Source organism: Phodopus roborovskii, unplaced genomic scaffold, assembly GCF_943737965.1.
Source record: "Phodopus roborovskii unplaced genomic scaffold, PHOROB, whole genome shotgun sequence".
NCBI lineage: Eukaryota > Metazoa > Chordata > Mammalia > Rodentia > Cricetidae > Phodopus > Phodopus roborovskii.
In genome coordinates this window covers 17,690,599-17,704,887 of record NW_026126482.1, presented here as the reverse complement: position 1 = coordinate 17,704,887, position 14,289 = coordinate 17,690,599, and positions in this window count along the sequence as shown.

The following is a 14,289-nucleotide window of genomic DNA, read 5'->3' as shown; positions in this document are numbered from 1 at the left end:
TGAAGTTGCTCTGGCCGAGTATTTAGTACCAGGTTTTCCTGGTACCATTACAGGAGGGGGCAGAGGGAAGAGAAAAGAATCACATGGAAAGAAAAGATCGTGAGGACATGACTGAGGCCTGTCTTCCAAAGCATCAGGATGGGGGGGGGGGGGCAGTGTATTGGAGGGGTTAGAGAGAGGTCATAACTCACCAAGATCAAAGGACAAGGGGAGCCCTTGGTGACCCTGGCTCTAAAGTGCAAACTTGCCATAGTAACTCAGGCAGCACCGCAGAGGAGCCCTCCACACACACCTTGTCATATCGACAGGCCATGGTTTTTGTTGTCACTTGCTGTTGTGTTGTTTTGTGTTTGTTTCTTTTGTTGTTTTAGGGAAGGATCAGATGGTGTTCACGGCCAGAACCAACAGAGCCCTCAGTGACATTGGCTTTGCAGTTCATAGAGTTACTTAGAAAGAGGTGGCCCACAGCTCCCTGAGAGTCTCACCTGAAGGCTGTGGTTGCTCGGCTCACTTAGCAGCCGTACACAGGCCAATGGGAACCAGTCAGCCTCTCCAGCCCTGCCAATTGACACTTCAATTACCAGATAAATGCAGGCGTGTTTTCCCAGCCAGGCAAAGGAACTTAAAAACAACCAAGCCAAAGCCTAACTTTTCCCACTTTGGCCTCTGCTTACCTTCCACTTCTGAAATCACAACTAAGAACAATAGTAAAGTCACCACTGTAAGTATGAAAACCAAGAGTCACAGACCTGAATTCCAGCCAGTGAATGCTAATTATTAACTTGACAGGAATGGTCGCCTAGGAGACAAGCCTCTGGACACATCTGCTTATCTTTATCAGGTTAACTGAGATGGAAAGTGGGCAGCACCATTCCCTGGGCTTGGGCCCTGGACTGCATGAAAAGGCAAAAGCTATCTGAGGTCCCAGGGTTCATTATTCCCTGCTGTCAGGCTGTGGGGCTGTGGATGCAACTGGACCTCAAGCTCTGGCCTCTGATGGGAGGGACCCTAGAACTGTGAGCCAGATAAATATTTCCCTCTTCAATTTGCTTTACTCGGGCACTTTAATCAAGGTCGCAGGAGAAGTAAGTAGGACACCAACTCTCATATTTCCCAATGCTATGACCTGGGGGCAAGTTCCTGGGACTCTAAATTCCAGTTTCCTTGTCTGTTGAATAGAAGTTGCCATGAGAAACAATCTAAGAACTGAAACAAATAGATGCCATGATGATTGTTGTCATGCCAATAACAATAGTAAATAAGGACTCAAATGCACGAAGAGTACATTTCTCCTCACATGAATACCTGCTGTCTCTTGAATATGATTATTAGCAGACAACCTATCTTTAGTTTTATGCAAAAAAATAAAAAATGTTCTGCTCTGATTACACTGAACGCGCTGGGAAGCAGCCCTGTTTCATCTGACAACATCATCCTCCTAATGTCAATAGTAAATAAAATTTGCATTTTGTACAGCTGGAAAAAAATGATTACAATAGGTTAGCATGATAGCAATACCAAAAAAAAAAAAAAAAAAAAAAAAAAAAGGTGCTATGGTCAAGGCCCAAACTCAAAGCTTTGATTTCTTGCTTTGACCAGTGTAAAGGTGGCAGCAGGGACAGTGGCTGTTGATTCTGGATTCCACACTGCTTAGAAATGTATATTTCTAAGGCAGCTGGAGTCCCTTTTCTTTACTGTCTGTTCACTAAAATGAGATGTAAGAGTGGAAGATAAAAGGTGAGACCTACATCATAAATCCTTTGCACACCTAAGACCACATAGCAGGCCAGTACGAATGCATGACAATCCATCACATGTGGCAGGTGAAGACGGCTCAGTGGTAAGTGCTGGATGCCCAGCCTGAGAACCTGAGTAATTTCACAGAGACGTTTTTTTTCGCTGATGGGAATGGATTGGATGCAGGGTATTCCTTCTGTGAAACTGAAACGTCCTGCAATTCTGTGGTCCTAGAGGTCCTAACCCCAGTAGCCTGCATCGTTCAGGTGGGTATTAATACTAGCTCAGCCCAACAACAAAGCAGAAGTACTGAACATTACCTCAAGAAGTCCCTGCATCCCCAGGGCACACTGAGTGCTCACGGCACAAGCTGCTTCCAGGATTAGAGCCCAGTGCTGAGGCATTATCACACTCCAAATTCCAAGGACCTTTTTTCTCCTTGCTTTCATTGTATGAGCCTTCTAATCTAATCACAGCTGCCCCCCCCCACCTTCTTTATTTTGTTCTTTTTAGTTTTGCCATCTGTTCTGTAAATATTCCCACACTTAGTTTGAAGCCCCAGAGGAAATCTTGAGGTGATACACTGGACAGGTGTGAGGCCTGACAATACCTAAAAATCAATAAATCTCTCACCCACCCCCCACCTCCCCAGAAATTAAGGACAAAAAGAAATCATTATCTTCATAAATAAAAAAAAAACCCTCCTTTTCTCACAGGGGTCTCCAGTATCCAACACAATTTGCCTTGACTTCACCCTGTCTCAATGGGTCTGAACTCCCCAACATGGACACGTATATATGGGGTCCTAACTGTTGCCACTAGATTCAATCCAGACCTCAGGCCCCTTCTAGTGTTACTAAGAGGCTGACCAGGAGGAAATTCACACATAAAAAGGAGCTCAGAATGGTATGACTATGATGGTAAACACTAGAGCAATTCCTCAAAAAATAAATCAAGATGAGTAAATATTATTAATGGACAATCATCTAAGTATGTACTGAAAAGAGTTGAAAGGAGGTGCTGGAAGACACACTTGTAGACCCATGTTCACAGCAGCACAGTCAAGAGGTAGAAAGGACCCAAGTGTCCACCAGAGCATGAATGGATAAATTAAATGCAGATGTACAAACAGTAGAATGTTATTCTGCCTTAGAAAGTCATGAAGTTCTTTGAATTCTTTTTTCTTTTGTTATATTTGGGTTTTGATTTTGTTGTTAGGAGTGGTGATAGCTGTTTTGTTTTGTTTTTTAAATTTTTGTTGGGGTATATTAAAGAGTCAACACAGTGTCTTGGCCATATCTCAGGCTAGCCTGGAATCCACTACGAAGTTCAGGTGCCAGGATTACAAATGTGCACCACCACAACCAGCAAAAGACAATAAATTCTTCAAGGCTACAATATGGATAAACTTTGAAGACACATGTTAAATGAAAGAAATTACAAAACACAAAGACTGCATGATTCTCTTTAGATGGTACCACAGCCATCAAACACATAGACAAGTAGAATGGCAGCTGTTGGGAAGAAGAGTGTGCAACAGGGCATCTCTTTTATTTAGTGGGTAAAGCATTTCAGGTTTGCAAGATGAAAAGATTTCTGAAGATTGACCGTGGCGTGACCTGCAGTCAACCCTGCTGAGCTACAAACTTAAGACAGGGAATTTAGTTTTTATGTCTCACACTCTGTCACAGCTTCATAAAGAGGAAAGGATGCCAGGACTTTCTATGTCCCAGGCCACCTACCAGTCCCTAAAACCCATGTCACCCTCAGATCCTGCCATGGCAATTCCCTTCTGGCCAATAGGAGCCTTCCTACCTCTGAACATCTTGCATTGAACAAGAATAGGTTTTCGATTGTAGTACAGTTATAGCCCAAAGGAGAAATATCAAAAGCTCCAATCTGTAATAATATTCCATTTCATCACTTTGTGATGGTTACATGAGTATAAAAAATAATATAGTGAGCCAAATGCACATAACTATAATCCCAGAATGATTACATGCAGAGACAGAAGGATACCTGTAAGTTTGATGCCACGTAGGACTACATAGTGAGTTCCAGGCCAGCAAGGGCTACCCTATCCAAGAGATACAGAGAAAGACAAGAAGGGAGGGAAGGGGAGGGAGGGAGGAAGAGAGGAAAGAGCTATCAAGCCATACACTTGAGATTTGGACAGTGTGGGACAGTTTCAGTCCTGGCTTGCATCATGCAGCCACCTCCTCAAAAGATAATACTAAAAGGCCTCTCAGAGGTATGCATGAGGAATATGATTCTTGCCTCCTGGTGTCACTGTGATTTGGAAATCTGAGGATATATAGGGAGGAAGACAGAACATGAGGCAGTGGGACAATTTTGCATTGTTCTTCTGCATCAGGGCAGCAGATAGGAAACTTAGCCATTGCTGATGACTCACCCATGCCATGGAAAAAATGGCCACTTTCATTTTTATAAGACATGCATACATATGTGTATCCATGCATGTACACACAATATCCATGTGGTGGTTTGAAAGATAATGGCCCTATAGGGAGCAGCACTATTAGAAGGTGTGCCTTTGTTAGATTAGGTGTGGCCTTATTGGAAGAAGTGTGTCACTGTGGGAGTGGGCTTTGAGGTCTCCTATGCTCAAGCTACCCCCCCCCCAGTGACACAGGTCGCTTGCTGTTGCCTAATGATCAAAATATAGAACTCTTAGCTCCTTCTCCAGCACTGTGTCTGTCTGCATGCTACCGAGTCTCACCATGATGATAATGAACTAAACCTCTGAAACCGTACGCCACCCCAATTAAATGTTTTTCCTTTATAAGAGTTGCCGTGGTCATGGTATCTTTACACAGCAATAGAAACCTTAACTAAAAACCTCAAAAGCCCAGCCCCAGCTTTGCCATAAGAATAACTGACATGACAGCATATATTGTTCTTTCTGATGCTGCGATGAAATGTCCTGTCACAAGGATTTACTTTAGTTCACAGTGCAATCTGTCATGGCAGAGAAATTAAAACTCCAAGTCACATCTATAATCAGGAACAGAAAGGGATGAACCCTTGCTGATGCTCAGCTTGTTTTTCTTCGTCCTATAAAGTCTAGGATTCCCTGAGTGAGGAATGGTCCACCCACAGTGGGTGTCTTAGTTGGGGTTTCTATTGCTGCCTTGAAACACCTTGACCAAATAACAAGATGCAGGAAGTAAGGACAGGAACTCAAACAGGGCAGGATCCTGGAGGCAGGAGCTGATGCAGAGGCCAGGGAGGGGAGCTGTTCATTAGCTCTCTTCCCCTGGCTTGCTCAGCCCGCCTCCTTATAGAACACAGGACCATCAGCCCAGGAATAGCACTACCTACCACAGGCTGAGCCCTCTTCCATTGATCACTAATTGAGAAAATAACTTACAGCTGAATCTCATGGAGTCATTTCCTCAATCGACTCTCCTTCCTCTCTGATGACTTTAGCTTATGTCAAGTTGACACTCAAAACCAGCCAGCACAGAGGGTGTTTTCCTACCTCAGAGCAATCAAGACAATCCTACAAAGGTATACACAGATGCCCATCTCCCAAATGATTCTACATCCTGTCAAGGTGACAGTTACCATAACTGCCATGGGGTGAAAGTTAATATTCACTGTGAGCAATGCTCCAAGCCAGGGGACTTTTGAAGTTGGTAAGCTCTTGTGGACTTTGTATTCAGTCCGTGGTAAGGGCCCATCCCTCAGGACAGGAAGGTGACAGTGATGCTCCCTGTGGTTGAGAAATCTGGAGATGGCCAATTATCACAAGATGATGAAGTGAAGAGCTGACCCCAAGCACCAGGTTGGAGGGAGTCACTTTGAGACATCAGAACTCAGACTCGAAGTCATAATGCAGTCTGGTACCATGGCATAGGGTGGGGTGGGGGTAGGGGTGTGTCTGTGTCAGCTGTTCCTACATGAGCCAAGAAGAGTCATGTCTGGCAGGCCTGGGCGGCAGAACACAGACCAGAAGCCACTTCCTCCTCCCCGGTGAACACGAGCTGAGAGGGAGGCGGGGGAATGGAAGGATCCAGGGGCAGGATTTGATGCCAGGGAGATGACTAAGGTCTGATGCACCCATGACTGTGTGGGACTCATGAGACACACAGGTTTGGAGGCGAACATGCTGTAGGTAGAGCAGGGAAGCCGCCCAGTCACACTCAGCCAGGAAAGGCTACCTGTGCTGCCTGGTGGCTTTGACATGGAAAAGAGGGCCCGGGTGCCCCTCAACTTCTCTTTCTGGTGCTCTCCTCCTTGACAAGAGAAGTGGAACCCCAAAAGCAAAGCACAGCAAGGACGAGGCCTCCTCCTCCCAGCAGATTTACAGACCTTCTGGATGCAGCCTGTGTTTGTCAGGCCAAAATGGTGAGGGTGGGCTAATAGAGTCAAATTACAGCTTCCTATAATAGGGAAAGTTAAATAGACAAGCTTTCCCACCCCGAGGAGAACGAAGCAGAGGTCAGTGCTAGCGGCTTTGAACATGAATGGACCTTCCCTTCTGTTCCTTTCACATGTGGCCCAGCAACAGTAACAGACAGATGCAACACAAAGAGAGACACACCTGATTAACCATGAATACAACAGCTGTCGCCTCCCGGCCATTGCCACTGCCCCTCACACCCTTGTTCTGCCCTGCCTTGGATTTTCTCCCTTTCTTTCAAACAGCAAAAGGAAATGAAACCTACCATTGCGACTCAAGTTAGTGGGAGGGGAGAGTGTCAGCGGCCAGGCCTTTGTTTCTGTGCCCACCGGCATGGCATGTAATAGCTACCTTCTATCTGGCCTTCCGTCTGAAGAAGACTGTGGCCTACTGGCTCAACTCCCTCAGCTCAGAACCTGGAGATGGGGCAGCCGTGGGTGGAATAAGGTAGAGGTGACTCAAACAGGGAAGAAAGGGGGCACATGAAGGTGTGGCTGTCCCTCCTTCCCACCCCGAGCTCCTTTTCAATTGCTTGTCTCTGTCAACTGCAACTCCTGGCTGCCAAAAAAGAACACCCACCTCAAGATGAACTGATGCTCTTGAATCTACAGAGGAGGTGGGACTCGATGCAACATCGCCCTTGCAAGGTAATGAATTCGTGTATTTCACCTGAACCTGAGCTGGCAGAACCAGAAAAAAGCACTGGGTAAGGTGGACTTTGGCCTCTCGGATATAGACAATACTGATGCTGCCTTCACTTCCCAGGTGTTAGCTATCAGGTAGAGGAGGGACTCTAAGTATTGAATCGCTGAGAGCCTCTGGAGGCATGATATAATTGGGTGACTTTTCCAAAAACCTGGTAATTAAAGCCCTGGATATAAATCTAAATTTAAAAAAAAAAAAGGTGTTGTTTATGTCTGACTTGGTTTGAGGGAAACTGAGCTCCTAAATTAATCATCTAATTTCTGAAGCCTGCATTGCTATTTCCTAGAATGTCTCTGTCTATTGTTCAAAAATTCCCTTCTGAAGTTTCAAAGGCAGAACGATAAAAATGCCCAGAGATCACCCTGCAAGCAAAAAGCCTCTGACAGAACAGGGGTTAGTTAGTAAGTGAGCCCCATAGTCACACAGAAATCCAAAGAATGGCCTTCATTTCCTCACACAAGGAGACAGATGGAATAATTCCAGACATCTGTAGAAGCTCACAGCTTCTCATGAAGGCCCAGTCTACTGAAATACTTGTCTTCCATCAAGAACACACAGAGATCTAAGGAAGTGCCTCAGTTCAGGAAGTATTTACCTTGAAAGCACAAGGACCTATGTTCAAACCCTAGAGTTTATAGTTTTTGAAAAGCCAGGCATGGTTATATACTTGTAGTCCCAGCACTGAGGAAAGAGAGACAGGCAGGTCCCTGAGTCTTGCTGGCCAATATGTCTTACTTGGCAAATGCCAAGCCAGTGAGAGACCCGGTATTTAAAAAAGAAAAAAAAAAAAAGTGGGTGGTATAAGAGGAACAACACTGAAGTTGTTCCCTGGCTTCTACAGGCATGTAAGTGACTCATGTACACAGGCACCTGCACACAAATATATACACAGACATAACAAGCGACAAAAACCACCGCAATCTCATTCAGTGGAGTCAGAAAGAGTAATTGAAACGCTAGGAAACATTGTGTCAGATGCCAGAGAAGTACAAGAATCATGGGGCATTGGAATTAATTCTAGAACACAAAGGAAGACTCCTCAGGGGGTTAACTACAGACTCTGTTCTTCTGATTGGTGACTAGCCATGTCTACTCTCAGGGCAACCCAGGGGTCCCATCTCAAAGCCTACTGACAAGACACAGTTTACCCTGCCAGCAACGCCCATCTCCACAGCTCTTCTCCAATGTCTGCAAGTATCTAGTTGGCTTCCCAGAGTCCATGGCTTCAGAAGAACCAGCCCGTCTGTTTTCAACGCTTAACTTTTCACAAATGGCACTCTGAACGCTGCCGTCATCTGGCTGATGAGAAAACTGTTTTCCATTTCTGGCAACAAATACTTCTGGCTTATCATGACAGGAGGGAAGGGGCTGAAAATACACTTGGTTTGGATTGTGTTGATAACATTCTTCATCTTTGTAGCCGAAAAAATACAAATTCTACTTTGGTGTTGTAGAAAATGGCAATAGAGTTGGCATGCCAGCTCAGTTGCATTCATGAAAGGAAGTAGATCAGTGTCATCTCTTTTTCTATCAAGCACATAAGAGCTAGGATTGGACCAAGAGTTGACACATGGAGGGCACGGTACAAGTGTGCATGGGGGGGGGGGGGCACGTGGGAATAGGTTTGAGTTTATCCTCACTGTCATGAAGCACCACCACCTTCTCTGCTTCCCGCCTGACATGATCTAAGCTACTGTCCTTTGCCACATGCTCTAGCTATGGCAACATTCTGCCCAATCGCATGGGACCAAGCAGCTGCGGAACCAGAGCTTCTGAAACAAAGCTTTCTACCTTTAGGTTGCTCTCTTGAGTGTTTTTCTCACAACAAGGAGAAAAGAGCCTAAATACAGGAAGTATGGCATCTTTCAAAAAGCCGCTTTGTGTGTTCAACCTGCCTCCCTCTGCATTCATTCGTTAGGACTGCAGCAGTAAGTACCACCAACCGGATGACTCAATGTGCAAATGTATTTCCTCATAACTTTGGAAGCTAGTCCAAAATCAAGGCATTAGCAAGTCGTTCCTGGGAACTCTTCCCTTGGTTTATAGATGGCAGTCTTTTCCCTGAGTCTTCATGACACAGGTGGATGTCCTGATCTCTTTCTCTAAGAATACTAGACTGGCTTAGGGACCCAGGTGACCTCACTTTAGCCAGTGTTTCATTCTGAGGCACTGGAACTTAGTGCTCCTACAGATTTTTTAAAGGGACATACGTGACTTACCCCTGCCACCCCCAGGGGGACTCAGCTCCAACAGACTGTGAGCCCGTGACCTGGTTCCACAGAGGACAGGAGCAGACCGCTCAGCTGATGTCCAGCTTGCTGTGATTCATGCAGAACAAAGCCAGCGGAAGTGGGGAGGATGGTGACATCACTAGAAAGCAGTCTCTCCTAAGGAAGCCAGCTTCTGGGATCCCAGTGGGCGTCAGAACCACAATATCCTTCTCCAGAAAAACAAAAAAGACAGATAGCAAGGCTGCTGCTGCCGAACACTGAGGGTGCTTTGTGACTGCTTTCCTTCGCCCCACTGGACCCTCGTTAAGGTCTTACTCAAAAGGGTTTTCCCCCCTCGCATCTGAGAAGGGCAGGAAGGAACAGAATGAATGGCCAGATAAGCAGAACACTTCCTATGACACTTTCGCCTTAGCAAAAACATGATTTCTTACATGGCTTGAATGAAAGAAGAGTGATAGCAGATGACTAACCTGGGTGGCAGGAAGATGTACCGGTATTGAGGACATCGTGTGCTTTCGAAACAACCAAGGCCAGCGCTGAGATGAAAGTGGGTGAGCAAACACCCTCACAAATGGGGCACAGGAGGGACCATGAATAAGAGCCTCCCCCAAAAAGACGTGAGTGTGTAATTTGCTTAGTACTTCCACCAACGTGCAGCAGTGGGTTGACTATGACAGTTCCAAAGGCCCTCTGACACATTTTTACAAAGGAACCAGGTGGCTTTGTTCTCCATGACAATTTCTTACTAATCACCATCTACGCTGACTGCTCATGACACTATGAGTCACCAGGGTTCTCAGCCCTGTTTATTCACGGGCCTTGTGTTGGTGGTGCCTGGAGAGTTCATGAGTCCAGAGAAGCCCAGATTACAGAAAGTCTATGTGGGGGACAAGGGTCTGCCTCATGACACATGTCACAAATTGAACGAAACAAAAACTGAGCTGAAGTCTTGACCCGCAACAACTCCTAATATGACTCAATTAGAAAGGAAGCCATTGCACACATAATCGGTTAAGATGAGGACCTCCCTGAATAGGGAAAACCCCAAATCCAATGTGACTGGAACATGTACCTTATGTGTAGCTGATTGGCTTGGTTTTTTTGTTTCCTTTTTCTTTTCTTTTTTCATTTGGAAGGTACATAGCTGGCAGCATAATACACCCTTGAGATGAGTCCCACTGATAACTTGGAAACCTGGGACAGATTCCTTCTTGCCCTCAGGAACGTTCTGCTTAAATTACTCCTTATAAAGAAGGGACCTGAACACAGTATTCCAGGACACTGACATTAATGGAAAAGACAGCAATTGTCTTCTGCAATTTCTTTGAGACCAAGATCTACTGGTGGACCAGTCCTTGGCCATGCCATCATCGAGATGCACTGGTTTTAGATTTACTTTTTAAAATGATGTAGGGACAGAAGCACAAAAGGATAGATAACTTGGCAGGTAAAGGTATACTGTGCCTGACAATGTGAGCTCCATTCCCAAAACCCACATGGTAGAAGGAGAAAAGTAAGTCTTACGAGTTGTCCTTTGACCTCTACATGTCCATCATGCCGTGGAGACACACACACACACACACACACACACACTGTAATAAAGTATTTTAAGGTGGGAGAGGAGAAGGGAGAGTACAAATGAGCTCAAGTGTTGCAAATGCAGGGCAAGAGTAGACAGATGAGATGCGTATGAGCCCTGACTGGTATTTTCCTAGATGTCTAAGTCAGGGGAGCCAGGTAGCACTCCAGAGACTCAGCATTGCTTGTTGTGGAGATGCAGAGAGACTTAGAACCCAGTAGCTACAATTGGATGTAGATGGGTCCATCTGGCCCACATTTTACCCTCTGCTCTCTTCCCTGTGTCCCCTCCCCCACCCTATGCTTGCTCACTCATTACATTCTAGAAGCCTGGTACTATGATAGGTGCTTCAAACATAAAGAGAAATAGGTAGGGCTGGAGAGAAGGCTTAGAGGGTAAGGGCACTGCCGGCACTTGGAGAGGGCTCAGATTAGCTGCCAGCACCCACATCCATCAAGGGACACTTGCACACATATGAGGCACAAGCACTCATGCAGGTACACACACATACTCATAAAGAAAAAAATTAGAGAGAGAGAGAGGCAGAGAGAAACAGCCCTAGGATGGGAGGAGATTAGAGGGCTGTTTGTTTGTTTTCTTTTTAATAGCACGATGGGAGATAAGCAAAGAGCACTGAGCAGTCTGGAGGAGGGGGCTCTAACTACGAACCAAAGGGTATGTGCTCGGCTGGATTTCCCAGGAAACAGACAGTGTGTGCAAGAGGCGCCCTGGAGAGTACTCACTTTTAAGGGAGGGAGGGCTGGAGTTGCCGCGGTCCTTCCCTTGTCCCCTTAGGACTGAGCTGCTCTTTCAAAGCTGTCATTGAAACAACACAGCCAGGCTGTGGTCCTTTCATGGACCACAAAGAGCTTTCCCTAGGCAAGAATGCTACCTGGACTAGGACAGTTCTATTTTATATGTCATTCTCTTGGAAGGTTGAGTGAGGAGTTCATCTGTGCTGAGCAAGTATTTGAGTCAGCAGCATGCAATGCCCACTTGCTGTGAAGTGTAAATAGTGCAGGCCAGCTATGTGGCAGCACATTGCGGGGTCCACGCCAGAGTCACTACTGGGTGTTTCCAAAAGAGAGAAGAACTGAGTTGGTGGGGAGCATCGATGTGTTTCTTTCTAGTGGGTCTCTATTTGGAGAGATGGGTATCTAGACAGGAAGGAAATGTGTTTCTTTAAAAATCTGAGAGAGATTTTACCACAGGTAAATTCATGCATTATTTTTCTGCTTTACGTCACAGGCATCTTTGAGTTAGTATGTGTTTTTCAAACATGGGGTTTAAATGATAGCAGAATTCCTGTCATAAGATCTGGAGACCTTTCTATTGTTATGGGACAGTTGGGGCCCTTTCCAGGTCTTTGTCTACCATTGTTATTTGTTATGCCTTTTACGCACATTCCTAACACAGGGCCAATCTAAATAGAGGACAGAGAGCAGGAACTGCTGAGTACTGCAGTGGGCATATGGGCACCTTCAAAGACACTGAGGCAAGAGGATGCTTCCAAAGGCCAAGAGAGAGGGTGGGGGAATCACGCTGGAAATTCTGAAGCTATAATCTTTGACCACAGTATTAATGAGTACTCTCAGTCCAAGGCTCAACAGACAATCCCTGGACAGATGCCCTTGCAGGGATATTTTTTGTGCAATATTGTGGTGGCCTCCATGATAACCTAGGGTTCTGGAGTCCTTTATAACAGTTATTATCACATATTTATGCATAAGAACATTTTCTTTATGACCTCCCAGCATTTTTTTTATGTTCCTGTTTTGTTTTGAGTTGTGTGTGTGTGTGTGTGTGTGTGTGTGTGTGTGTGTGTGTGTGTGTGTGTGACGAAGTCCAGCCTCAGACTTACTGCGTACTTAGGTACTTCTGATCCTTCTGCCTCTACCTCTCAAGGTGTGTATCACCACATCCAGTTCTTGTGCTGTTGGGATCAAGCCCAAGGCTCCCTTCTCCTCTGAGCATTGGACCCCTCACTAAACTTCCCCATCCAGCTTCCCTTTTCTTGTTAAGGTTGACATAAGCAACTCCAGCTTGATTCTGATGACTTTCACACTTGTTCCACAGCTTCTCTTTAATAATACTGGCGTTGACGGCGTAAGGAATAAAAGTGGGTTAGTAGAATTTTTTAATTTTTAAAATTAAACTCATTTATAAGGGAGCAGTACAAACGGTACCGTAGCATATACACACAGGTCAGAGGACAATTTGCAGGATCGATTTTCTCCTTCCACCTCCCTCCTGAGGTGGGTCTCAGGGACTGAACTCTGTCATCAAGCTTGGAAGCATGATGACCCTATGAGCCATCTGGCTGGCTTGAATCATATTTTCTTGAGTTTTCTTAGTTTTGTTTCACTCGTCTCTTTGTTTGTGGAGAGAACAAGGAGGAAAGCCCAACAACTGAGAGATGTTTCAGTTAAGGGAGGCAGCTTCTGAAGTCACACAGACCCAAAGATGTTGCCCAGTGTTCCCTCTGTCACCTACAGTATTCCCAAGTTCCCATGAGGACCTCCTCTCCCCATCTGTAACAGCCTGTCCTCATCAACTGGCATATTCAGATTCTATTTTTTTTTTCCTTCCGGTTGGAAAAGTCAAAGCCCAGTATGGGACAACCTTTCAAGTCCCTCTGTAGGTCTCCAACGGCGTCCCTTCAAGCTCTCATAAACTAGCTATGTTGTCTGCAGGTGCTTTCCACACTGCATGCTTCCTGCCTGGAGGCAGAGAGAAGGAAGGACCTTTAAGCCTTCTACAGACAAAACAGAAATTGCCCCAAACGCTCTCAAATTTATCTTTATTTGTGACACTGCCTGTAAATTACTTTCTCATGGGATGTGGTTTGAATTACAAACAACAATCTATTCCTCCCTCCACTGGTTGCCATCCCTCCCCTGGGGTTGCGGCACACTTCTTTTTGATGTGCATATCCTAATTTTAATCCAAGTGTTCTGTTCTTCCGCTCATCCCTGGAGCCTGCATCAGACAATTCTCAGGCAACAGGAAGTTGGGTTCCGGTAATGTGACCAGCTCTGTTCCAAAGACCAACACCATAAGCAGCCTCCCTGACATGTGTTTGTAATCACATGAAGTTATCTCTATGACAGCTTGACTTGCCTTCCGTCTGAAGTGGCCCTTGGGATGGTGCTCATTAGTTGAGCCTGCCCCTGGGTTTTGTTGGTGGTTTTCAGCTGGCATCCCAAGTAGGCAAGAACAGCCCCCTGAAAAGAAGGGCAGATTGGAATGACAAGGGTCCAGATCCTTTGCATAGATCTGCCACTGGTCATCTGTGTGACAGAGCAGGATTGGCCTCCCATCTACCATTTCTCAGTGATATCCTGAATATAAAACAAAATAATAGTCACCAAAATAGAAGGATATGCACAGTTAAATAGATGAAGGTAGTATTTTGTCACAATAATCTTGTTTATATGAATGGCACAAGAAACAATCTACTCCACAAATAAAAATGCAACCATTCAAAAATATTTATTAAGCCTGTAGGGAACAACAGCAGGCACTTGGTGATAAAAAGAAAAACTGAACACAGTCCATGCAGTCAGAGGCTGAGGGATTAGCTGAAATGCAGGCCAAGGGATTATAGCTAT